This window comes from Equus przewalskii, chromosome 21 (assembly GCF_037783145.1).
Source record: "Equus przewalskii isolate Varuska chromosome 21, EquPr2, whole genome shotgun sequence".
NCBI lineage: Eukaryota > Metazoa > Chordata > Mammalia > Perissodactyla > Equidae > Equus > Equus przewalskii.
The window spans coordinates 12,852,334-12,877,572 of NC_091851.1; the positions used below are offsets into that span (position 1 = coordinate 12,852,334).

Consider the following 25,239-nt stretch of genomic DNA (forward strand, 5'->3'; position numbering starts at 1 on the left):
ATTTCTGCCAAGATAGACAAATCACTGCTACATAGAAACCTCCTTGTCTTAGGTTTGAACCAAATTAATTTGATAATTATATTACAGTAAAGCAGCATAGGCTAACAGCTACAATAGAAAAAGTATAATTAGCATTCATAACTTTTATTTTTAATTAACATCGTTCTCACAACGGTTATTGTTCAGAAGGAGTCTCCTGACCACTTCACAAATTATTTTAAAGTTTCCTAGAGCTTATTTATCAGCTAGTTATTTCTATGTAAAAGACCACACTAAAATATTATGGCTTAAAACAATAACCATTTATTTAGCTTATGATTCTGCAGGTCAGCAATTTAGGTTGGGTTCAGCTGACTGTTTCTTCTTGTCTCGGCTGTGCTCCATCATGTGTCCCTATGGGTCACCTAGGTAGCTCTTGAGTCTGAGAGTTGACTGGCTGTTGGCTGAGGCAACAGAGGTGATTGGGCCATGGGTCTCTCTCATTCTCCAGTGGGCTAGCTGAGCAAGAGAAAACAGAATCATGCAAGAATTCTTGAGGCCGAGACGTAGAAATGGCATACCATCGATTCCTCTGCTTTCTACTGGTCAAAGCAAATCACGAGGCCAGCCCAAAGTCAAGGGCTGGGGAAATAGACCCTCTTTATAGGGAGGAGCTGCAACGTCTCATTGCCCAGAACGTGGATGCAGGGGAGCTATTAACCGAGACCAACAATACAATCAATACTTCACATTTTAGTCTCAGACAATACACTTCTTCAACTAATTATATCCAGTTACTTAAATTGCTTTGGAAATAATATGTTGAGCCGAACACAGCTCACATATTTTCTAATTATTTTTCCCCTGTGTCAGTACATAACCATAATCATGTACAATTTTATATTGTAATAAAAATTACTTTTCCTAGAAGCTTTACAACAGCAGACCTTGAAATTATTGGGGGGTGGGAAAGATTTGCAAATTCAGGCATACCTTCAGAGCTTCTAGTAGAGAGCACTTAGTAGTCATTCCATAAAGGTTTATTGAAATTTTTTATGTGAAGTAAGAGGCAGACTCCTCTAGCTGAACTCATCTATCTCTTAGTATTGTATTTTCCAGTTTCCTAACATGTCTTCTAAATACATGTATTAATAGCTCGTAATTAGAAGCTAATCTGTTCTAGTCATCAATGTATTAAATGCATTATATTAAATGAGTGCGTTATGCATAGACAAATCTTATGCCTTTTCCTTTTTTTTGCTCTTTCAAAATCTCTTTGTTTGGACACTAACTTCCAGCTGCCCACTCTTCCATCATGCCTAAATACTTCCTATGCAGCCTATAACACGATGACTCCAGACCTCGGCTGCACATTAGAATCACCTGGGAGCTTTAAAAATATTGATGCCTGGGCCCCACCCCTGATTTTCTGGTTTGATTGGTCTGGGATGTGGCCTGAGAACTGGCATTCTTAAGGCTCCCCAGGTGATTGCAATGTACAGCCAAATTTGAGAACCATCAGTTTCACAGGTCCTCACACAGCACTTACTCAGGAAAGACTTTTATGACACCACCATCTCCACCCCGTGATATGTGCTCTAGCATCACACTTCTCCTTTCCTTCCTGCAAATTATCAGAGCTGACAGCTGAGACCTTGGATTTATTTATGTCCATATTTGACTGTTTGTTTCCCAGGGAATACTTCTGGTTTTGCTCTGCATGCAACACCTTCAAGTATAATGGTAGCTAGCATGTAGCAGGCATTCACAAATCACTGGTTGCACCATATATAATCACTTGTTGCTTTATAATCACTCTAATACACTATAAGCACCGGTTTGGGAATTTTAGCTTAAATTTAATGACCTAGGACAGGGATTCTCAAACTTTAGCTTGTATCAGAATCACCTAAAGAGCTTGTTAACACAGAGCTTGCTGGGCCTCACATTCACAGTTTCTGATTCAGTAGTTCTGGAGACGGACCTGAGAATATGCATTTCTAACAAGTTCCCCATTGAGGCTGACGCTATTGGTCACAGGACCATGGCCTATAAGCTTTTGCTAAGAGGCAGTAAAACACAGTGACAAAAAGTATGGCCTGTAGCATTAGACTGCCTTGTTTAGGCCCCAATTCTGCTACTGATTAACTACATGACAATGGGAAAGATGCTTAACCTCCTAAGTGCCTCAGTTTCTCCATCTGTACAAAGGAAATAATACCAGAACTCACCTCCTCAATTTGCTGTAAGTATTAAATAAATTAATATTTGTAAAATGCTTGGAAGAGGGCTTGACAGGTAGGAGGCGTTACATAACTTAAATGTATTCATGCATTGTGCTTTTAATGCAGGCATGTTGATAACACTCCTGCAGACTGACTTCAAAATTTGTTCTACATTTGAAAATTAAAAACAAACTACACACACACACACACACACACACTAAGAATCACTATAGTACCCAAATATCAAAGCATGATATATCAGATTAATAATCATCGTAATGAATACCATTAATTGAACATCTAGTCTGTGCTGATGCTTTACAAGTGTACCTTATTTTATCTTGCCAAATATGAAGTAGGTGTTATTGTTCTCAATAAAATATTAATAAACTGAGGCTCAGAAAGATAGTCACATTTAAGTAACAGAGCCAGAAAATTCTAGAATTAAAATATTAAGGATCTCTCTAGAAATGAGCAGCAATAGAGTTAGATGGTATATAATTCAGGACTCTTTGAATCACAAGTAACAGAAAAGCCTTAGTTAAATTAGCTTAAGCAAAGAAGAGAATTACAGACTCATGTGTCTAAAGTTTTCAAGATATCCTACTCCATCTACTGCTGGATCCAGGGGTTCAAATGATATATTTATTCTGGATTCCACACTCTTACTCATTCTCTCTTGCTCTCACTCTCTTCCTCCTCCTCTTCCTCTACTTCCCTCCCTCTTGGTATCTTGTCTCTTTGCCTTAGCTTCACTCTCAACTCAGCCTTTCACGAGGTAACCTCCAAGAGACCAAGGCTAAACCATGTTCATGGATAGCAATTCCAAAGAGTCTTCTTCTCCACAGTTCAAGCAAAAGTTCTGAGATTGACTCTCACTGAGCCAAGCTGAAACACAGGCCTGTTGCAAACTAATCAGTGTAGCTGAGGGTATAGAACATGCTAATGCATCTGGCCTGGGTCACACATCCACCCTTAGGGCTGGGGAAGTATCCCTCTCAGCTAGACCAGGACAGACAGTTAAGGAAGTATGACTCCCCAAAGGAAAATCAAAGAACTGTTAGCAAAAGAAGGAAAATGAATGCTTATTTCTGACTTAATTTTCTTCCCTACTACATGTACTGGGCTGGAAATCAGACCACCTGGTCTCTTTTTCTCTGTACTACCAAGTTATGTTGACTTTGTCAAGCCCATCAATCTCTCTTGACTTTATTTTCCTCATCTATTAAATGAAGGAGTAGGCTTGGAATTCTAGGCTGCTTCTTATCAGCAGACTTCAAAGATTTCTATCTGTACATGTCCTGTCAGCCCAACTTGAAGGTGACTACTCAAATTCAATCACATTTTTAAAGTTCTAATTGAAAGAAACATCCTAAAATAGATCTGGAATCATGCAGCCAAGGAAGCAGAAAGATATAGAAGTGAATTAGTAATAAGAATAATGGCAGCAATAGTGGCATCATGTTCATATTCAGTAGGTAAATGCTAAGCAAAAATGAGGGACATTATGCTAGCAGCATACACAGAGGCTGGAGGAGACCAGGGTAGAGATGGGTCAGCTGAGAGGAAGCTTCTGGGAGAAAGTGATGTTTGAGCTGAGTCTTAGAGAAAGGGCAGGGGTTGTCATGTGAATGGAGATAAAGGGGCATTTCTGGCAAAGGGACTGTCATGAGCCGTGAGGCATGGAGGTGTAGAGCTGGCCAGAATTAGATGCCTGTGGGGTTGATGGGTTGGAGAGAGCCTCTGCAGGAAAGGCAGGCTAAGGGAAGACTGCAGAAGGCCTAGCACACATCTTAGGAAGTTTGGGCTGTATTCTGTAACGGAGGAGAAGGCAGGAGGGACGGAGGCGAGAAGGCAGGAGGGAAGGAGGCGAGAAAGCAGGTCAGGTCAACCACTGGGCATAGAGTGTCTAATATAATCCTCACCACAGTCCTGTTGAAATATTTATTATCCTCATTTTACAGATGAGAAAACTGAGGCTTGGATAGAGTTGAACAATTTGCCAATCACTGGTGCATTAGAGGTGTGCTGATGGAATTGGAGCTCTTACGTAGATCATTTGATGAGTTCATAAGCCAGTATTTCCTCCACTCTTCCCTTAACATCCTGATATTCCATCCCAGAGGAGTCCTGTAAGGACTGAATCTAGCTCTCCACAGGGAGGAATTCAGATGTGATTGGCTGAAACATCAGTGCTCTTCTTAGTGTCACCCGTAACACTCCCAATGTTTGTAGCAGTAAACTATGGCATTCTTCTCCAATCAGCCCAAAAAGATTTATTTTTAACTCACGACAATGTGATGTTTGTAAAACTTGGTTAGTTACTAAGAGAGGAACCCTTGGCAATTTCACAAAGTGTCTAACTGGTTACTTCTGCAAACAAGCCACTGAGTGAGGTTTCTGGAAAGAGGGCAGGCTGTCTCGGAGAACAAGTATAACTCCAAATATAGAAATATACTTAAATCAAGTAACTTTTGCAATTGGCCCAGTGGACATAGGCCACCGTGTAAGCTTGCCACAAAACAACATTAGGGAAAAAATTTTCCAACTCTTTGTCAAGCTCACAATTGCTCAGATTGCCTAAGAATTAGTAGATTTAAATTCAGACTTAAGAATTAAGGATGCAAATCCCATCATAGCCATGCACATAATACTGATTGACTATCAGTTTTGAAAATTAGCTGAACAAACTCATCTCTTCTTTTCCTTTGATTAAAAATTAAAATTAGGCAGGGCAGCCTGGTGGCATAGTAGTTAAGTTTGCACCCTCTGCTTTGCTGGCCCAGAGTTTGCAGGTTCAGATCCTGGGCATGGACCTACACAGTGCTCATCAAGCCATGCTGTGGTGGCGTCCCACATACAAAATAGAGGAAAGATGGCACAGATGTCAGCTCAGTGACAATATTCCTCATATACACATACAAAAAGTTAAAATTGGAGGGGGGGAATAATTCAATTTTCCTTGCACAATATCATCTTGTCACTTTCATTTGCACCACCAGGCTGTGGAAATACACAAGTCCAGGTCATACCCATTTCAAAAGACACAGTGACCAGATGCCTATCTGAGGCCATTCTTTAAAAAGAGAGCCTTCCACTCAAGTTGTTGATCCCATATTTCTCAAAAGTATTGCAATTATCACCACAGTAAAATTTGATGCCCTAGCTCCAAGGATGTCATTTAGAAATTGCTCTTCAATTTGAGACATTTTATGAAACCACTGCAAAGTTTGCATTATAGTGAAAGTATAAGAACCTATAAAGGATTATGTAATCACTATGTCTTGTATACAAAGTGTTGGTTTTGGATTGCTAACAAATGTTCAAACTCCCTTAGTAAAAAATAAAAGAAAAAGAAAAACAAATTGTGGGGCCAAGAAGATGAGTGGATTAAGTGTCAGCGTTTATGTTCAAGCAGCGTGGATTGGCTCCAGCCTGAGGTTAACTTAGAATTAAAATGGAACTGGCGGTCTTGCCTTGGCAGACAAGAGGTTATAACAAATCTATGACCACATACATACAGACACCACGGTCGCCAGCTAAACCACACACATGTGGCATACTCAGACAGCTTCAGTGAGGCAGCAACCAACAAAACTGAGATCCTTTTTCTTCCCTTTCTAGAGACAGAGAAAATCTTATCCCTTCACACAGCAGTTAATGGAACCTACATCATAGCAAATAGATTAGACTGTCTTCTCTCCAGAATTTAAATTAACATTATTAATAGCTAGGGAAAGTTTATACACAATAGAAAGCAACCCAGCTCCCATAAACCAACCATTTATCTGCCTACCGAAGCGATAGTTTGAAAATAAAATGGACTATCTTCCTGGATATTTACAATGAGGACTTCTCTGCTTTTCTTGAATCTAATGAGTAAGCATGTTTTACACCTTCTACATGTCCGTTTCAAGAAGTCAAACAAACTGGCCACCATTGAAGCAATCAAGATTCAAGACGCCACTAATTAAAGTTTCAAAGAGGCAAAACATATATAGACCTTGGTGGATTGCTGAGCATCTCCTGGAAGGCAAAAGGAGAAGGAGGAGCCCCACTGTGAATGAGATGCCAAGGTGAGGGGTAGAGCCAAGATCCATAATGGTGGGCTGCCAACATGTTCACATGTTGGGTTCGAGGTTATGGTGGGCTTTGAGAATTAGTCCTTGTATCCACCCACAAACATCTGTAACATGGAGAAGAAAGTGGGCTCCAAGTTCCTGATGAAGCTGAACAGGATATCACACCCTCCCAAGAAAAGGTTGAGGGAATTATGATAAGTCTGGAGGATGGTCTCACCTGTGTCATTCCATCAACATTCCATAGGGTTTAAATGGCTTTCGCTGGATCGTGCTATGTATCAGTTATTTGTTGCTACATAACAAACCACCCTAAACTTAGTGCCCTACAACAACAACCTAAATTGTTACTTATATGGCTATGGGTCATCTAGGCAGTCTTGCTGATCTGGGCCAAGCTAAGCTGATTTTGGCTGGGTTCATTCACGAACTCTGGTGAGTCACCTGGCAGCTGACTGGCTAGAACAGCATCAGTCTATGTCTGATGGTTGAATGGTTGTAAGCTGGGGCAACGGAGGTGCTTAGGCCATGTGTCTCCCATCTTTTAGCAAGTTAGTCTTGACTAGGTCTCATGGTGTTAGAGGTGTTCCAAGACAGCAAAGAAGAGCATGCAAAGCCTCTTGAGGCCCAGGCTTCATTTTTACTGCATTTGATTGGCCAAAGCAAGTCTTAAGGCCAGGGGCAGAGAAATAGTTTCTATCGCTTGATGGGAGTTGCTGCAAAATCTCATTGCAAAGAATGGGTTACAGAAAAGGGAAGACTTGGGGCCATTTTTGCAATCGATCCACCATACCATCTAATCAGTGGCAATACTAGGAGTGAACATTCCTATTTCAGATTTCAAGACTCTTTCTGCTACCCTACACTAAGTTACACAAACTCTAACCTATGATCTAATAGGGATCAAGAAACAATGAGCATGATGGCTTTTGAGATATACTCTCTGACTTATGACAAGCTTTCAGCACTTCATTGCTGTATGACTTTTGTACAAATTGCCTAACCAACTTGTGACCTCTGTTTCCTCATTTATAAAATGGAGTTAATAATAAAGTCCAGCCTACAAGGCTATTGTGAGAACTAAATAATACACATGAAGCTTTGAAAAAGAGACTGACACTTAAAGTGCTTAAAATACATCATCATCATCATCATCATCAATGTTGATTGAAAAATGAACTTCTGATCCATCCTTTTTTCCCTGTTCACATCCTTCTCTGTGTTACAAGATCCTGGAACACAGATCTTTCTCATCCAACATCCACCTGATGCTTTTCTCTTGCCCTGAATCCCTCCACATCAGCAGATGATAAGAGGCCTTCACCTACCGTGACAATTTTCTAGACAGAGATATTTGTGCGCTTAAATTCCCAAGTTAATCTTCAGTTCTGGGGGCTGCCTGCCAGGAGCTTCCTGCCACTTCCCGTAGCCTGAACTCTAACTGTCTGGGGTTTGCCTTGTTAAAATGTGGTACAGGCTGGGATTCCTCAGGCCTGGGAGCTATGCTGGGGCCAAGACATTTGTGGCCTACCCTGGATCAGGAATCTGTCCTGATTTGCTGCCACTAAGAAACTGTCTATGTCTGTATACAAATATTTAAGGGGGGGGGGGTTGGGTCTTGCACAAGTACAAATTCATAAAAGTTCATGATTTGGGGAAAGACTATTACACACACTCTGCTATGAGGGCAATGATAATCAAGACATCGTTCCCTATGTAGATTTTTCCAGAAGAGCTTTATCTTCAAATCATAAACACAATCTCTAACAGAGTAGATACAAAAAAAGTTTTATTTGTCTTCTACTCCTCTCTAGGACAATACAACTATTGCTATGAAAAATGGTCTCATAAACACTGTTGTCCATATAAATGTATCTAGTGATATAGATTTACTTTTACCTTTTATCTCTTATTTTTCTCTTTAATTAATGTTCTTCTCTTATTTTTTTAATTCATAGGGAGCTTAGAGACCATTTTAGATCCTTGCTACTCAAAGTGTGGTCTGCTGACCAGTGGTATCAGCTTCTACTAAGAGCTTGTCAGATCTACCCCAGAGCTACAGAACCAGAATTTAACAAGTCTCTGATTCTGATGCACATTAAAGGTTGAAAAGCACTGGGGTAAGCCATTACTTCTCATACATCAGAATGCTATATAACCACCGAGAGCAATTGTTAAAACACATCTACTCCTAGAGATTCTGATTCAGCAGACCTGGGGAGAGGCCTGGATTCTGCATTTCTAACAAGCTCCCAGATGCTGCAGATGCTGCTGGTCCAGGAACCACACTTTGAATAGTGAGGACCAATGCCATCACTTCACAGTTGGGGAAAATGAGTGGGAACGGGTGCTAACTAAATTGCCCAATATCTTAACAATTATGAAGAAATCAGACCAGACTCAGTCTCTGAGTGTCCTTCCCAGAGACTCTCTGATGTGTGATACTCCATTCCGATGGATTCTCAGTCTTTTCTTCTCCTTTTACACGACTTCCATATTCTCTTCATCACCATATGATCCATAGCATTCTTTTCAGTTTCTAACTCACAAGTCCATTTCCTTAACCCATTTCAAACCTAAATTTCACTTTATCCTCTGATTTTTTCCAATCCTGGCAGAGGGCTGAAACACGTTACTCAAATAACGTTTATGGAATTGAACCCTCTTCTCCTGGTTCTTTCTCTTTCACAAATTGCCCCGTTTTGGCCATTTTAGTCCTTCTTACTCCAGGCAGTCAGTCCCTTCCACAGAATCAGCTCTACTGTCTCTCTTTCTTGCATCCATCCTCCAATTTCTTCTGACCTTTTCCTCCTAATACATCTTTTTTTTTTTTTTTGCACCAGCCACAGTAACAGCTGTTTTTCCTGTACTTTACTTCCAAGCTACTCAGTCCCTCAGTAAACATGAAGTGGTGAGTGGAAGGGAGTTAAAAAAAATAACTTGACTTTGAGGAAAGTAGTTAAGTCCGAGGAAAGTAAACAGAAGCAAGAGCTGAGGTATTGAATCACTTTCCATTTGGACCTCCCCTAATATTGGCCACTGAAGACGGAACTGCCTGGTTCAGAATCAAAGAGAGGAAAAGTCAAATTGAATTGAACCCCACGTTTAAGAATGTGTTATATGTCCAATGATAATTACTTAGGAATAGTTTAGTTAGAAGATACAGAAAGTTTAAGTTGAAAAAATTAAAAGACAGGATTTCAAAATACTCTGATGTATATCGGATGGGGCTCCAAAACCAAGATTCTCTAACTGATTAAGCAAGTGCCCCCTTCCTGCCTCGATGCTCTGTGTCTCCACCCCTAAAAAACTGGAGCCCCCAAAGGAAAATAGCTTTATGAGTAGAATTGTCAGATGTAGCAAATAGAAACACAGGACAACCAGTGAAATTTGAAATTCAGATAAACAATGAATAAGATTTACTGTAAGGATTTCCCTATAAGTATTTATAAAGATGTACCATGTGTATTTGGGGCATGCTTATATAGAAAATTATTTGTAATTTATTTGAAATTCAAAAGTAACTAGCTGTTCTATATTTTCTGGCTTCTAATTTCAGAAAATTAAAAGCCATGCAAGATTTTACCAGGGATGAAAACAGGCAAGTCAGAGAACAGGAGAAGGAATTTGAAATAAATATATCTGGCAAAGGACTAATCTCCAGAACATATAAAGAATGCTTCCAAATCAATAAGAAAAAAGATGACCATAATTTTTTTTTTAATGGGAGAAAGATTGAAATGTGCATTTCTCAAAAGAGGATATCTAAGTGGCCAGGTCAAAAGGTGCTCAATTTCACTGTTCTTCAGGGAAATGAAAATTAAAACCCCAGTGAGATTCCACATACACCACGAGAAGGAATAGACTATATCAAATGTTGGCGAGAAATTAGAGTAATTAGAACCCTCATTCTTTGATGGTGAGAGTATAAATCTGTGCAACTACGTTAGAAAACCATCTGGCAGGACTATTAAAACCGAACACATGCATATCCTATGCCCCAGCCATTTTACTCCTAGGTAGATACCCAGCAGATACACATACATTTGTTCATCAAGGAATGTTCACAAATATTCAGAAAGCACTAATCATAATTTAAAAAACTGGAAACGATACCTACCAAAAAAATTATGGTATATTTAAACAGTAAGATACTATTTAGCAATGAGAATGAACAATCTACAATAACATGCTACAATATGGATCATTCTCACCATAAAAAAAAATTTGACCACAAGAAGCCAGACACAGAAAAGCACATACTCTATGATTCACTTATATAAAGTTTCAAAACCAGGAAAAATGAGTCTCTGGTACTAAAATCACCAAATAGTGGCTACCCTTAGGCAGATGGTGACTGGCCAGGGGTATGGGGACTTCAGGCTGGCCATGTTCTGTTTCTTGATTCAGTGCTGGTTTGTAATTGCTTTGTAAAAGTCACAGAGCTGCATATTTATGATCTGTATCCTTCATCAAATACATTATCCTTCAATATGATTTACATTAAAACCTCTGAAAGAAGTTACTAAGGAAAAGACTGTTACCCTCTGACCTCAATCCTGTTTACCAGGAGTCAACATCATTATCATCACAGCCATCATCACCATAATCATATGCCCCATTATGTGGGAACTGGCCACAAGCTAAGCTAGGTTCTAGATATTTTGCTTATACCACCTCATTTGACCTTTTTAATCCTCATAAGAACGCTATGAGGCAGCTGCTATTCTTCCATTTTACAGATGAAGAAACAGAGGCTGAAATAAGATTGGCAGCTTGTGCAGGGAAACAGTTTTTAAAGTGGCAGAGGCAAATTTTGAAACCAGGATCTGATTCTAAAGCAGGTGCCCCTTTCTCCACAGGAAGCCATGGGAAATCTACAGGTAGAAACTGGAAATTCCAAAGAGGAAGAAGTTTATATTTCTTCTCTACACTGACTTTCTGAATGCAAAGATAGCATAAAACCCCAAATTTCAGTCCCCTTTCATGCTAAGAAATACCCATCTGAATCCTGGATTTAATTCGATTACCTAGAGTTAATTAATAATTCCTATAATCAATTCCAAGTTGAGCAAATAAGGAAAAGTAAATTCACATTTAGTATCTCAGTTATCTCCATAGCCAGGTATCTAAGGAAAACAAAAACAAAAAACAGACTTTAACACTCAAGCAACAAATCCTCCTACAGTCCTAGCAAACACACATCCTCTCCATAAGGTTGCCTTTATATGTCCATCATATAAGTTCTTCTTACCAACACTTTTCAATCTTCTTGGTAAGCAAGAATCAGCTAGAGAGCTTGTTTGATCAGATTTCCAGACCCCACTCTGAAATTCTCATTCTCTGGGTCTGAGGTGAGCCTGAGAATTTGCATTCTAACAAGCTTCCAGGTGGTACTGATGCTGTCGGTCCTGGGACCACACTTGGAGTAGTACTGCTTTATGCAGGACAGACAATGTGGAAGAGATGCCCACAATTGCCTTGTTCGGGGGATGATTCCTGTGTTTTGGTCACTAATATTTATAGCTACTACCTCAGGCTAGGTCTGTGTGATCGTTTGAGAGACCCGTTGGCCTCCCCACCCCTACCCCAAGCTCTGTCTTGATCCTCAGGGCCCTCTGTCTTTATCATCATTAGTGTCACGGTCATCATTCTGTGAGTCACAATGAGATTATTGGCCATGAGGGTTCCCGAGAGTCTGAGCTCTGCCTGTCCTTTGCTCTCCTGTGAACTGCAAGCCCTCCGGGATCCAAATTTCTCCGCAAGATGTGTGTGCTTGTTACAGTTCACTTTGCTTTGTGCCAGAGTAAGCGAGTAAAGAAAGAAAGAAATTCCAGATCTGTAGGATCTAAAGGATCTTAGGATCTGTAGGGTCTTTCGTGTAGGACCTAAAGCCATCTCTTAGAATTCCTCTGTGTTTTACTAATTCGCTTTGCTTTTTTCCTAATCCGGGTATTTTGAGAAGAGAACAAACTCACTACACTATGTTGCAGGTGAAGCCCCCTGTGGGTCCTGAAGCGATTGTCAACACCTCTCTTGTTTTCCACTCTTTAGAAAACCCAGAGCAGTTTTTCTCCACGGATGCTCAGCTCCAACACAGTACAGGTCTTTCCCCGAGTTTTGAGGTGTTCTTGGCAGGACGTGAGCTCTGTCGAGGGATGGGTATGATCAGCTTCCTTATGTCACGTGGTCAATCCTGTTGTAATCTAGAAAGCATTGGGCTACATGAAGCAAAACGCTGTGTTGGCTTTAGTATCCCACAGCCAGTTAGCAATTCAAGGTAGCATATAGGGGCTGAGGGAAAGGAACGGCTAGATGCTTGATCTGTCTCCTAGCTGGCTGTGTCACTCTTATGAAGGCCACTTAACTTCCTTTCCCCTTCAAGTGTGAAATAGGGACTGTTTTAAGTGATCCCAAAGGTCTTTCCTTCTAGAGGAGTCTGCGAACCCATGAACTTGCAGATAAGAACCAAACTCTCCTTTCCCACTGACTCTTGGCACAGGTGGTGGTTTTACTTTAGAGAAATAAACCCTCACGTTGCGTGGGTCAAAAAGAGATGCTGCGAAAATAATGTGTTGCTAGCATCCTTCAGTCGATTCTGCCACCTAGCGCCCCTGTGGACAGAGGAGGGAATCCTGTCCCTCCTTTTTGTGCCATCCTCTCACCTTCCGGCACTGCATCAGACTATGACCTGCTGTTATTTGCAGGGTTTCCACGGCCAATTTTTTCGGAATAGGTAGCCAGGTCCTTCTTCCTAGTCTGTCTTAGTCTAGAAGCACTGCTGAAACCCGTCCGCCATGGGTGACCCTGCTGGTATTTGAAATACCAGGGGCATAGCTTTCAGCATCACAGAAATATGCAGCTGCTACAGTATGACAACCAAAAGGAGGGTGGTGTGGTCCCCTGACCGGTCAATGAACGTGGCTAGCAGTGATGAGAACCCCAAATCTTAACCATTAGACCACCAGGGCTGGCTTGAGCAAATAATTGGACAGGGGGGATAAAATTGAAGATAGAAAAGGTAGGTACAATGCATCATCAGAGGAGAAAACGTTGCGTTTCTTTTTCTCCCTTTGAAATAAATAGAGCAAAAAGCAACAAAATCCAAAATCCAAAAGTATCAACCAGAAATCACTTAGTCTGTTTTCAGATTCTATTGCTACAGTAGCAAAAGAAAGTAGCCAGCTTCTTCCCAGGGGCTCATGGCTAGGGAGCATCCATCAAGTCACAGAGACACACCCGCTATTCAAACTCAATTTGGCTAAAATGACTTTTTTATGAGAACTCATGAGAAAATGGTTGACTTCCAGCCCTTATGTTATCAGAGTTGTTTGACATTGAATTACATGGGCCTGGACTATAAATCTTAACTTCAGGCTCACATGCGAGGCATTTGATGTGTCTGGGAACCTGCTGTAGGAAAGAAATTAGCTGTAAAACAAAGTAAAATGCCTGTTCCCATGGGAAGACTCGGCAGGACTGCTAATAGATCATGTGTTCGTTTGGAAGACACTTATTCCTTTGGTCAAACAGCAACTAATATTTTCGTTTTCCACTGCCTTGAACAGGAAATATGGTGCTAAGGGCCGATAGACAGGGCAAGGCATCATATTAATTACACGGTCAGTAAACACTTGCTCGCCCATGTTTCCTAACGGTCTGAACGCTTCCTGGTTGGAGTTCAGTGATGCTGCTGGCCTCTGTTAACTGTTTCACTCTTGTATAAATGTCTGGGAAGATGGGGTTTTCAGGGAGCCCCAGAATGAGAGGAGGATGGGGGCACAGGGGGCCTGGGACGGCGGAGAGCAGCCCCTTCTTGCAACCTGTGCAGTGCCTGTCACAGCCTACTGCCCCGACAAGGACAGGCGTCTGGGAACCTGGAGGGAGCGACTTGATAAGGTGATTTGATGGCATGTGGAAATTCTCTTTCCACTTTGGGGGCGGATATTAAGCAGAGGTTCAGATTCATTCTAAAGAAGAGAAAAAGCAAAGCATTCTGGGAAAGATAGATAAGTGGGAATCACATTGAAATACCTGCCATCTAAATACCTCCACTTGCAAACCTCTTCTCTGGGGTAGCTGCAGAGGATAAACAAAAACCACCTGCCTAGAGCTGCTCTTTTAAGCAGTGTTTCTCCAAGTGTGGCCCTGGACCAGCGGCCTGGGCATCCCCTGGGAACCTGGTAGAGATGCAGACTCTCAGGCCTCACCACACACCTGCTCGATTAGAAGCCCTTGGGGTGGGGCCAGCAATCTGAGGTGTAACAAATTTTTCAGGTGATTCTGATGCCACTACAGTCTGAGAATCTTTGCCATAAAAGGATTCTCGCGTACCTGCTATATAGATGCCACCCAGGCCTGAGACCCAAGCTCCCTCTACTGTGACCTACAAGGCCCTCACGATCTAGCCCAACCTGCAGGTTCCAGCCACAAATGCCATATATGCTATATATAACTCTGCAAGGCCTGTTTATTCCCTCTTTGAGGACTTTGCCTGGAACCTTCTCATGACTGACTCCTTAGCTCATTCAGGTTCCTGTTTAAATGTCACATTTTTGTAAAGTAGTCCTCCACCACAGACACCCCTTTCAGTATCTACCAACAGACACCCTCCAGTACTGTCCGTGTAGCAACTTCCCAAGATTAGAGTTGATGGCCCATTCTCCCCAACTAGAATGTACAACTCCATTAGAATAGGCACCAGATTCTTCTTCTTTTTTTTTTTTTTTTGGTGAGGAAGAGTGGCCCTGAGCTAACATGTGTTGCCAATCTGCCTCTTTTTGCTTGAGGAGAATTGCTGCTGAGCTAACATGCCAATCTTCCTCTATTTTGCTTTTGGGATGCCACCACAGCAGGGCTTGGTGAATGGTGTGTAGGACCGTGCCCGGGATCTGAACTGGTGAACCCCAGGCCACCAAAGTGGAGCACACAAACTTAACCACTACACCCCTAGGCCGGCCCTGGCACCAGATTCTTTATATATGTATAGGTCCAGTATACATCCCCTACACTTCTAACAAGTCTAACATTCACACCCTCTCCTCCCACCCCTTCTCAAAACCTCGTCTCACTTGTCAGTTAAACCTCAATAAAGCTGGGGAAAAAACCCCATTCTTATTCACACTAAGTTATAAATCAATACAAATGGAAAGGAAACAAAACATTTCCATTAGGAAAAATGAGAAACAATTCAAATTTCAGGCATCCTTCAATAAGTACTGTATAGTCTTTCAGATGCTGGGGAGGGTCAAGCGGGGTCCCCAAAATAGCATCCCTTGGACATCTGAAGAAGAGCTCGTCACGTTTTCCAGTAGAGGAGCTCTCGTTTAGATGTAGCTTCCTATGGAAAAAATTTTTCCTTTACAATAAGTGAAGACTGCCTTTTCTCTAAGAAATTCTATGTTGGGAGCTGATAGAAAAGTCATAACCAAAATTCAGTGCCTAAACTAACTTAGTCTATCTCTAACTGTGATATGTCTTTGTATTTTTCCTCTCTCTCCCTATTTTATCTTCATACATCTTTCTCAAAGCTCAACATAGAAGCAGAAACCTGAACAGGAAGATGTGTGCATCTAAACCAGCCTGATGTGACCTCGACGATCCAGACGGTCGTTCACAACGTATCAGGCTATTTTATTGGTCTTTCAACAAAAGATGCCTGCATGGCATTACTTTTGCCTCCATAATGGCTTAAATGCTTCCAAGAGGCATTAGAGTCACTCACTCCCTACAGAGATGGAAGAATAACACAGATGACAGTGCGTTTAGAAAGAGGCAGACAGTGCCCGCGGTTGCTCCATTACTCTGTCATCAGAGATATCAGCACTAGGTTAGGCGCTGAGCAGTAGCCCATGTAGGCTGATATGAGTTCATGGGGCTGGAATTCAAAACACTAACCAGCTGTGGGAACCCAGCGAGAAGGCTGTCACACTGAATGGTATCCAGATTAGAGCTGTGAGAATTTGGGAAAACACTTCTTGCTAAGTAAGTTTACTTCGTCTTCTTTCTTTCCTTCTTTTTTAAGTTTGCAGTGTTTGCTGGAAGCCTAAAACTATAGCCACCCATATAAAGAATGGAAAATGGCAAGTCTGAAAGTATTTTTGAGGCAATCAAGGAAACTGTCACACTGACTGGTTATTTGATGACCTTGTAATTATAATTTTTAGGTGTGATAATAGCATTAGGTTTATGTAGCAAAATATCCATAACTCTTTAGAGACGAGGACTGAGGAATGTAGGGCAGGGATGAAATGACGTATGAAATTTGCTTTAAAATATTTCAGGAGAAAAAAAGGACAGAAAGAGAAAGGAAAAGACTAACCAAATAGCAAACCCTCCATAATTGTTGAATCTTGTTTGGGTTATGGAAGATCAATAGACTATTCTCTCTCCTTGTAAAAGTATGTTTGAAAATAAACGTAATGAAACTTTATTATAAAAAACGAAAAAGAAATAATGCCAGACCAAAGGCAAAGTTATTTTTTTAAGTAACATAAAAATGTCCTTTCAGCTAAGGATTTTCCCAAGGCCAGCCACTGTCAAATAAATAATCTACAAATTCAAAAAATGAGAAATTCATGCTCTCAGGGGCTCAGTTCTTACGAGCACCCTTCTGTGATTTATGCACTGGTAGGAGCAGGCAAAGAAGCTTAAGTAAATGCGTCAGAAACTGGAAACGCCACATTGCTCGTGCCAAGTATTTGCTACTTGATTGCTAATTACTGTTCATAGCAGTGGCCATAAGGGGAAGAGACCAAGATGGAGAGTTGGGGGTCCTAGGTTCGACTCCTGGATTTTTTATTCATGAGTCCCCGTGTGACTTTCAGTTAACATCTCTATGCTTTAGTTTCCTCATCTATAAAATCACAGCGTTGCATGATATGAGTGCAAAGCTTTCTTTCAGGCCTGAAAGTGCAAATTCAAGATTACACTAGCAAATGCGCTCGAATGAGAAACAAAAAAAAGGTCAAGTTCTAGATATTAATTGGCAAATCAGGAGTCAGTAAATTTATTAGGCCCCTACTGAATTCTCTACACAGGAAACAAAAGTGCAGCAACGTTGGCTCTTAAGCAGATCGAATTGGTAAATGAGGCAATATGGAGAATAAACAGGTGCCAAAAGCGGTCTTAGCCACAGCGTAATTCTATTAAGAAAAAAAAAATCGCCAACTTGTGTATTTTGCGCATTTATTTTCCTAACAAAACAGAATGGATATAAAAGACATTTATTTATGCATCAAGAAAGTTCTAAAATAATTTTTATTTCCTTCACAATGATTGAAAACTGTATGAAAATAGGTACTTCTAGTGAAATTAAACTGTTTGAAATGAGAGGGTTGAGAGGGCCAAGCTGGATTTCCAAGACCACCCAAATCATATATTTGCTTATATATTATATTCTATATATTGCTATATTCTGCAAAGGTTAGCAAGTGTTGATATTGCAAATACCTGAGATTTCAGGAGGATGCCCTACCTGGAGGCAGCATTTGATGTACAAAGTTAGAGTCCATTTTATTCTGGAATCTTGCTTTCTACAACTTGCTATTTCCCAGATTTCTTCTACTTTTGTTTGCTTTATTTCAAATTTGAGGTTAGCGAACCACACATCATTGAACATGCAAGACGGCTATCATGTCCGCTGGGACAGTTGCTGGTAGATTTCATTATGCAAATAATTGAAAAAAAAACTAGTAGATTATGTGACCTTAAGACTTACATCATAAAAAAGCTTAGGCATCCAAAGTCTCATGTTTCTGTAACCCCGATTCCCTTAGATTTACCTCTGCATTTAGAAACTTGTCCTTCTTTTTTTGTTCAAATCATCCTATTCCTAAGAGCCAGTCATGAAATATTTGGGAACGGTGGTTGAGCAGGGGAAAAAATCCTATTATTCCTCTGAGAAACCTTGAAAAGAGGAAAGAGAATTTTATTCATTTCAGTGTGCTCTATCAACTTCACTGCCATTTAATACCAAACATAAAAACACGAAATGATGGCATCTATAGCTGATGTCTATCAAGAGTTTTGAAATGCTGTTGCCAGAAAAGGATCCCTTTTTTTTTTCTTAGAACAGTTTTTAAAGGATTTTTCTGAATCTTATCTTGCTACATTCTGGTCTTCTGAGACCAGTCTTTTCTCCAGTCAGAAAATATTTCTCCTGAAATATATTACAAAGAATACAATAAAAAATATATATATTATAATGAACATTAGTGAAGGGGAAAAGACTCAACATACATACATCTATCTTATGGTAATCCTCTGAGAATGGGTACAATTCCATGAAGTTGGCCGTAATTATATATAATTACATCTAATTTCTATATTAGAGATGTTCCATAAAAGTTGTGAGCTGCAGAAAATTATTTGTGCCACCTGACAGGTGGTAAAAGCCTAGCGGTTTTACCATCAAGTCTAAAATGAGCAAATAAGGAAACAGTGCTGAGTTACCTAAATCAAAGGGTCTCAATCTTGAGGCTGCATTAGAATCACCTGGAGGGCTTGTTAAAACACAGATCCCACCTCCAGAATTTCTAATTCCAAGGTTCTGGATTGGAACCTTAGAAATTGTATTCCTAGCAAGTCCCTGGATGATGCTGATGCTGATGCTGATGCTGTGCTGCTGGTCTGAGGACTGTACTTTGAGAACTACTGACCCAAGCCTATGTAGATGCCTGAATAACAGAAAGCTATCATTACTCCCTTCTGTTCTACGGGGCCTCAAGCCATCTAAACATTTTGGCCCATGGGTAGGTAAGAAGGAAGCCTCCACCTACCTATTTTGGAAACCAAAAACTGAAGGTAGATAATCCCTGGTATAAACAGAATCACCCTGGGTCTGAGCTCAGCTCTAGCAGAGCACAACAGACTCGAAGTTAGGTCAGATGTCGCTTAATTTCCAGTCTAAGGAAGCTCCTTTGGTCACCACGTAATCCTGGCCATGGAGGTGCACAAAGTATCAAGAATTTTGGGGGAGGTGGGAGTATTTTGGTGTTTTGGTTTGCCTCCCTCACCCCAATTGTCATTAGCAGCACAACAAAGCATCTAAAAAATCTGGTTTCAGAGTGTGATCTGAAGTTCCACCGATGTGACCCAAGGAAGCGAGGTTCACCACCTCGCTGTGGCCACTGACCTCTGTGGATGATCAGTTCTGTCTCCATCACCTCTGGGTCCTCAGACATCCTTGCTGGCCCAGTCCTCTGCTTTCATCACTGGACCCTTTAGTTGTCCCTCATACTAAGGTGATGATGACAACAAGCATAAAGAAGTCTTTCAATAGTGATTTCCTGTATCTTGCTTATCCCAGCTCAGAAAAATCTTGCCATTCAAATGAACTGGCGTCACAGATGCGGTGGAAGAAGGGAGGGATGGGGGAGGGGGAATAGGACTGGGGGAGGGGAATCCCTTTCAAAAGCTCTCCCTGTGAGAAGAGGAGACAGGAGCAGGAAGAGGAGGAGCCCAAGGCTGGCTATTTTTAAATTGAAATGCGGAACCCTTTGGTCCTCTCTTCTCGTTCTCGCAAGCCCCGGAACAACTTGCCAAAGGCATAAATCGCCAGGGCAATTCATTCTGTCTGCATTTCCTCTGTACTCAAATTAGCAGGCAAGTACAGCCAAAGCCATGTGGGCAGAAATATGGGCTTTTCCCTCAAAATCTGCAACCTCCTTTCACAAAGCTGTCTTCCCTCAGGATCAAAGTGCTGTCTCCCAAATGATGTCACTCAGGGAGGGATCCAGGAGGGAAGAGGAAAGAAAATTCACAACAGTTTGGGGTGAAAGTTGAGTCTCGGCACATAAGGTGCCAACACGGCTCCTGCCGCAGTTGAGGGAAAAACTCGTGTCCAGATCATTGCTGTAGGTCCCATGAGAAGTGGCCAGTCACAAGGATGCAGACTGCATTTTAGTAGCTCTCCTGGCTCTCACCCCTGGGGGTTGGAGAGGGAGTCACGATAATGGCTGTGCCAAGCTAATTGAAGGAAAGAGAAAATTAGCCCTGGTGTTGATACAGGACGGGACAAAAGCAACTCTCACTTTACCCTCTGGCCTACTTACTCTTGCATTAAAAGAGGTGTTATCTGTACCAGGAAGAGAACTGATGCCTGTGCTAACACTTGTTGTCTCTATTTTATTTTTAGGCTCTTCCATCAGAGAAAGGAGAACAGGGCCAGTTGGACTTCAGGCCTCAGACCACGCTTGGTTTTCTCAGGTTTCCCTGTACACAAAGGTCCCAAATAATTTTCCATCGAAATCTGGCCAGAAGGTACAGCCAAGATCTCAGAGTAGCCACTGAACCTGAGCATGTGAGCTTTGCATCTGTCCCCAGTGGGGTCTGCATCATCACCTCATTTGATTTTCCCATCCAGTCGGTCTTTTTTTCCTGCTGGGACAATGCTTAGGTAGAAAAAAGAAAAAAGAAAATCAAGATAGTGTGGCCAAACTAAGAAAAAATGAATAGTTCCAAGAACCAAGACATCGTCTCTGGTGAAAATGTTAGCACAATGATAGGATATTAACAGTGGGAAGCCAGCACAGAGGACTTCCTGGGACATGGCTGCCTGTGTTTTCTTCATTTTTGTGGAGGAAATGCAGCTGTCACCTGCAACACCTGGGAAGTCTGGGAACATCCATGGCAATCAGTCCAATTGCCTTCATAAAGAGAGTTCCGATTGTGCTGGTCAAGGGGAAGTCCACCAGATGACCCTGAATTCTAGGGAGGGTGACACAGCCAAGACACCCAAGCGCACTGATTCCCAAACTCCCCAGACTATCTTGGACCCCCTTCAACACTGTTTGCCATAGATGAGCTAGTTAATATTTTCCTCACGACAATTTTTTTGCTTAAATCAAATCACTGAAAAAGAAACAATAAATCCTGTGGAATAACATGGAATTAGAAATGTGGAAACCAAAGTATGGGAGAAGCTCCAACCAAACACAACAGAAAGTCAGCGGCATTTACCATAAACAGAAAGTCTTCCTGCCCCAGACTCTAGGCCTGAGGCTGCTTCTCTTTCTTTGAAAGGGAGACTAGCGAGAGTTCGAGAGCTGATGGAGACGTGTTAGTAGCAAATGGAGATTGTCTACTGAATCAGAAGAAATGAAAGAGAATGAAAAGGAATCTCACCACGGGATCCAAAGGTGTTTAGCTCTGTGTCAGTACTCCAAATAAATCATTTCAAGAAATACCTAAGGCAGTGTTTTTCAAACTTTTTTTTCAGCCATGACTCACTGAAGAAATGGGCTGTATGTCGCAAACTATACACACACACACACATACACACACACAGGTGTATATAAAGACTTACCCTTATCAAACATGATGCACTCTGATACTTTCTGCTTTATTTAATTTTTTGAAATGCCAGTTGTGACCTGCAGGTGTGTTGTTAGTCACAGTTTTAAAACCATTGCTTTAAACTTTGGGAGACATCTGTGACACTCATGCCCCTAACCCATTCAATGTAGAAATCTCCACACCGTCCAGTTATCCAATCACTGCTTGTTCAGCACACTCGATCAACTCTACTAAAATATTCTTCTTCAGATTCCTTTCTTTCCCACTAAAATGTGTAATCTTTTCTCCTGAGCCAAATTGCTGGTGCTGTTAGCTCAGAGAGAACATCAGACATTTTATCACAAAAGATGCATCATAAATGCACAATGACTAAATTTAAGCCTGACACAACTGGATATTTGGGAATTTAGTGGGTTTTTTCCTACTGATTTGGCCCTCACAAGTAAAAAGGATACTGTAATCAGAGTATATCTGTCACTTATGTTGGTGATGGACATCGAAGAAGAAATAATGATTTTCCCTTCCTGTTAGAGTACCTCAAAGTAATCGTGAGTGAAAGCTTGTCTGTGACAGGAAGTAGCATGACTTTAAAGCAAGGCACACAGCAGACATGTTGGGTTGGAAGGGGCCATTTTTGCACAGCCACTACTCTGACAACGCAACCACGTGGGGAGAAATTACACCATGCCTCACCACACCATTGGCCTTGCCAATGGGACTGAAATTGAAGCAGATTTTCTTCTGGCATAAGATCCTATCAGTTGTAGTTTTATCACTTAGAGAACAATCTCAGGGAGTTTCTTCCAGGGACTCTGGTTTTCTGCTTTGTGGAACAACAAATGCCATGGGATCTTATTTTTAAATTCTTTTGGTCATACACCATTGTTCTTTATTTAAAACTCCAGGCATAAGATTATATTATATAAAGGGTAAGACAATGAAATTTATCACAATCCTGTGCTTTCCCCAAAATAACTTCCATAACAATAGCTTGTATCTTGAAATCTAACTATATGCCGTGGGCTGTACTAAGCACTTTCTTGACATTTAACTCATTTAATCCTAACATTTACCCTATGAGGTAGATATTGTTATTATTTCCAAGTAACAGAAGAGGAAACTAAGGCTCAAAGATATGAAGTGAAATTTCCCAAGGTCATGAAACTCAGTGTTAGAACCATGGCTAGACTTAAAACAAGTGCTCTTAATCCCCTTTCTGGTATTCTAATTCTCCCACAAGTAACTCAACAAAGACCATAATACTAGGATAGAGAAATGATAACACAGCTCTCACATGAGGATTCCACTAGGTGTTAAAATGATTAAATGAGCACAGAAGTGTAATGGTTAAGTGGATGAAACAGCTTTTACAAAAATCTCCATTCTCTGTATGTCACCCCAGGACCCCTCCATCAGCTTCTGCCCCTCACTCGCCTTCTGCCACTAACAGACATAAACATGGTAGCTTTCAAATGATTTAGGAAAGTGGTTCTCAAAGTATGTCCCCAACAAAAGCAGCATGAGCATCACTTGAAAATATGTTCGAAATACAAATTCTTATATCCCACTTGTTTTAATGTAGGTTTGATTATTATTGGTGTATGGTAAAGCCAATATATCAGGAGATCATTGCCATTAAAAAGATATTTTGTTGTACACACAGATCCCAAGAGGAAGGGGCAGCCCACTCCACGTGAGGCATGAGGCTGGGTCAGGAGACGGAGGGAGAGAGGGGCAAGAGTCTTTATTGAGGATTCGAGGGAAGGAACAGGAGAGGCAGGGTACACAGGTTTAGGACTAGCTAGTTTGAATAATTTCAGCAGGCTCTGGGGCGTGAGAACTCTCCCTAGTTATCTAGTACCTGGTCCTGGGGTGATTAGGGCAGGTGGATATTGGTCTAGGATGTGAGAACCCAATAAACAAGGTGATTGGGCTGTGGGCTCTGGATTGAATGGTTCACCTTTGAAAAGTGTGCCAAAGGGCAAATTGTTTACATCTCTAGCAATTGATTAGCACTGGGAGGGGCCGTTCCTCCAGGATCAGCAAAATCCCAGATGTCAAAGCATCAGAATACAGACAATACAAGACATGGTTGCTATACCACTCTAGACCTACTGACTCAAAATCTCTGAGCATTAGGCCAAGAGTCTTTCTTTTCACAAGTCCTCCAGATGACTCTGGTGCACACTATAGTTTCAGATCCACAGTTTTAGAATTTGTTTTCCTATATTCCACATAGCACAAAGAGTAGTAAGTATGTAGAACAGACTCGAATTTTTCCTTTTCTCAAAACTGAGCAACTTTGAGTATGAATATTAAATGTATATCCATAGACTATTTGAAGAAATTATCTTTAAAGACGTTAAATACACAGGAAAACTTCAAATAACACCAGCTATTTCTTTCTTTATGTCCCCAAAACAGCTGTGTCTAAATTAGAATAAAGACAGTCAAAATTTTCAATAACAAATAGCACATGAAGACATTCTAGTGTGCCCTTTAAAACTTGATGTTTAATCTTCAGAATAATCTGGAAGACAGCTTTGGGCCAAGGACATTAGATAACCTTTGGAGTTTCACTGTAGAAAGCTCCATGTAATTTGTTTTTCTAGAATTTCCTACAAACTTCTGAAGCCCTCCTTCTATTGTTTGGTCAACAGAAACTGTGGGTAGTTTTATGTATATTGGGAAGGTTATAGAACCCAACTTATTACTCTCCAAACTTCTAAGTTCATGTTTTGAAAAAAACAGATTGATGTTGGAGAAGGAAAAAGAAGATTCATGACTCAGCCCCAGCTGTGCTTTAATTAATCATATGATCTTGGGCAAGTGAATAAATCTCTCCGGGCTTTTGTTTTCCTCATCTGTGGTGCCAGGGTGAGGGGTGAGAGGATATTTCAAAGCAAATGTGGTTCTCTCTATATAGAGAGGCAGAGAGAAACTTCTCATGAAAAGTCCCTTGAAGACAAAAACGCTTTTGGCCACAGTCAAATAGGAATAAACTTTTCTATCTACTCGAAGCTCCAAAATCTTAAGTGCAGTTATTACTTGAGACACCCTGGTCTACATGTCTATGCATAATAGGAGTTCTCAATCTTGGCTACTTCTCAGAATCATCTGGGGGAGTTTTAAAAATGCTAATGTCTGCAACTAACTCCCAGAGATTGTTCTTGAGTGTGTCTCAGGCACTGGAATTTTTAAAAACTCCCCAGGTGACTCTAATGTACAAGCAGTGTCGAGAAGCCCTGGCCCATAACAAGTCCCAGAGTATTCTTTCAATCAGGAAAGAGCACAAGGGGTGTTAGTTCTATAGGTTTCTGAATATGTGGTAGAGTGAGTGGGAAGGACACTGTGAGTTTAGCTTCACCCTGAAAAGAGAGGGACAGTGGACAGAAATTAATTTATTCATGAATGATTCTCTGAGACAAGGAATAGGACACAGAATGCGTAATAATAACATTCTCCTCTCTTCTGGTAGGAAACAAAAAGGTTATTTATCTTAAAGAGTTTTGGAGAAAGCATATCTACTTAGATATTAGTCATAGCAAGGGGGGTCATGCAAGTTCCCATCCATGTGGGAGTCTGCAGGCAGCAGATAGTCTAGAAGGTGTGTCAGAGCAGGAGGAACAACCAGGATTGTGAGTATTTGTGAGGCACCA

The 25,239-nt window shown here is 41.1% G+C and overlaps 2 long non-coding RNA genes across 2 annotated transcripts in view; one reads left to right on the top strand and one right to left on the bottom strand.

Moving 5' to 3' along the window:
* Window positions 1-284: 284 nt before the first annotated feature.
* Window positions 285-25,239, bottom strand: part of LOC139078163 (uncharacterized) — a 94,914-nt gene continuing 69,959 nt past the window's right edge. The window contains exons 2-3 of the long non-coding RNA XR_011530977.1: window positions 18,067-18,190; window positions 285-498 (exon numbers count right to left, since the gene is read on the bottom strand). This is a non-coding gene — a long non-coding RNA (uncharacterized lncRNA). The remainder of the gene's footprint in view (window positions 499-18,066; window positions 18,191-25,239) is intronic.
* On the top strand, window positions 16,132-21,475 carry LOC139078161 (uncharacterized). Its single transcript, XR_011530974.1, has 3 exons — window positions 16,132-16,267; window positions 20,421-20,545; window positions 21,308-21,475. It is a non-coding gene; the product is annotated as an uncharacterized lncRNA (long non-coding RNA).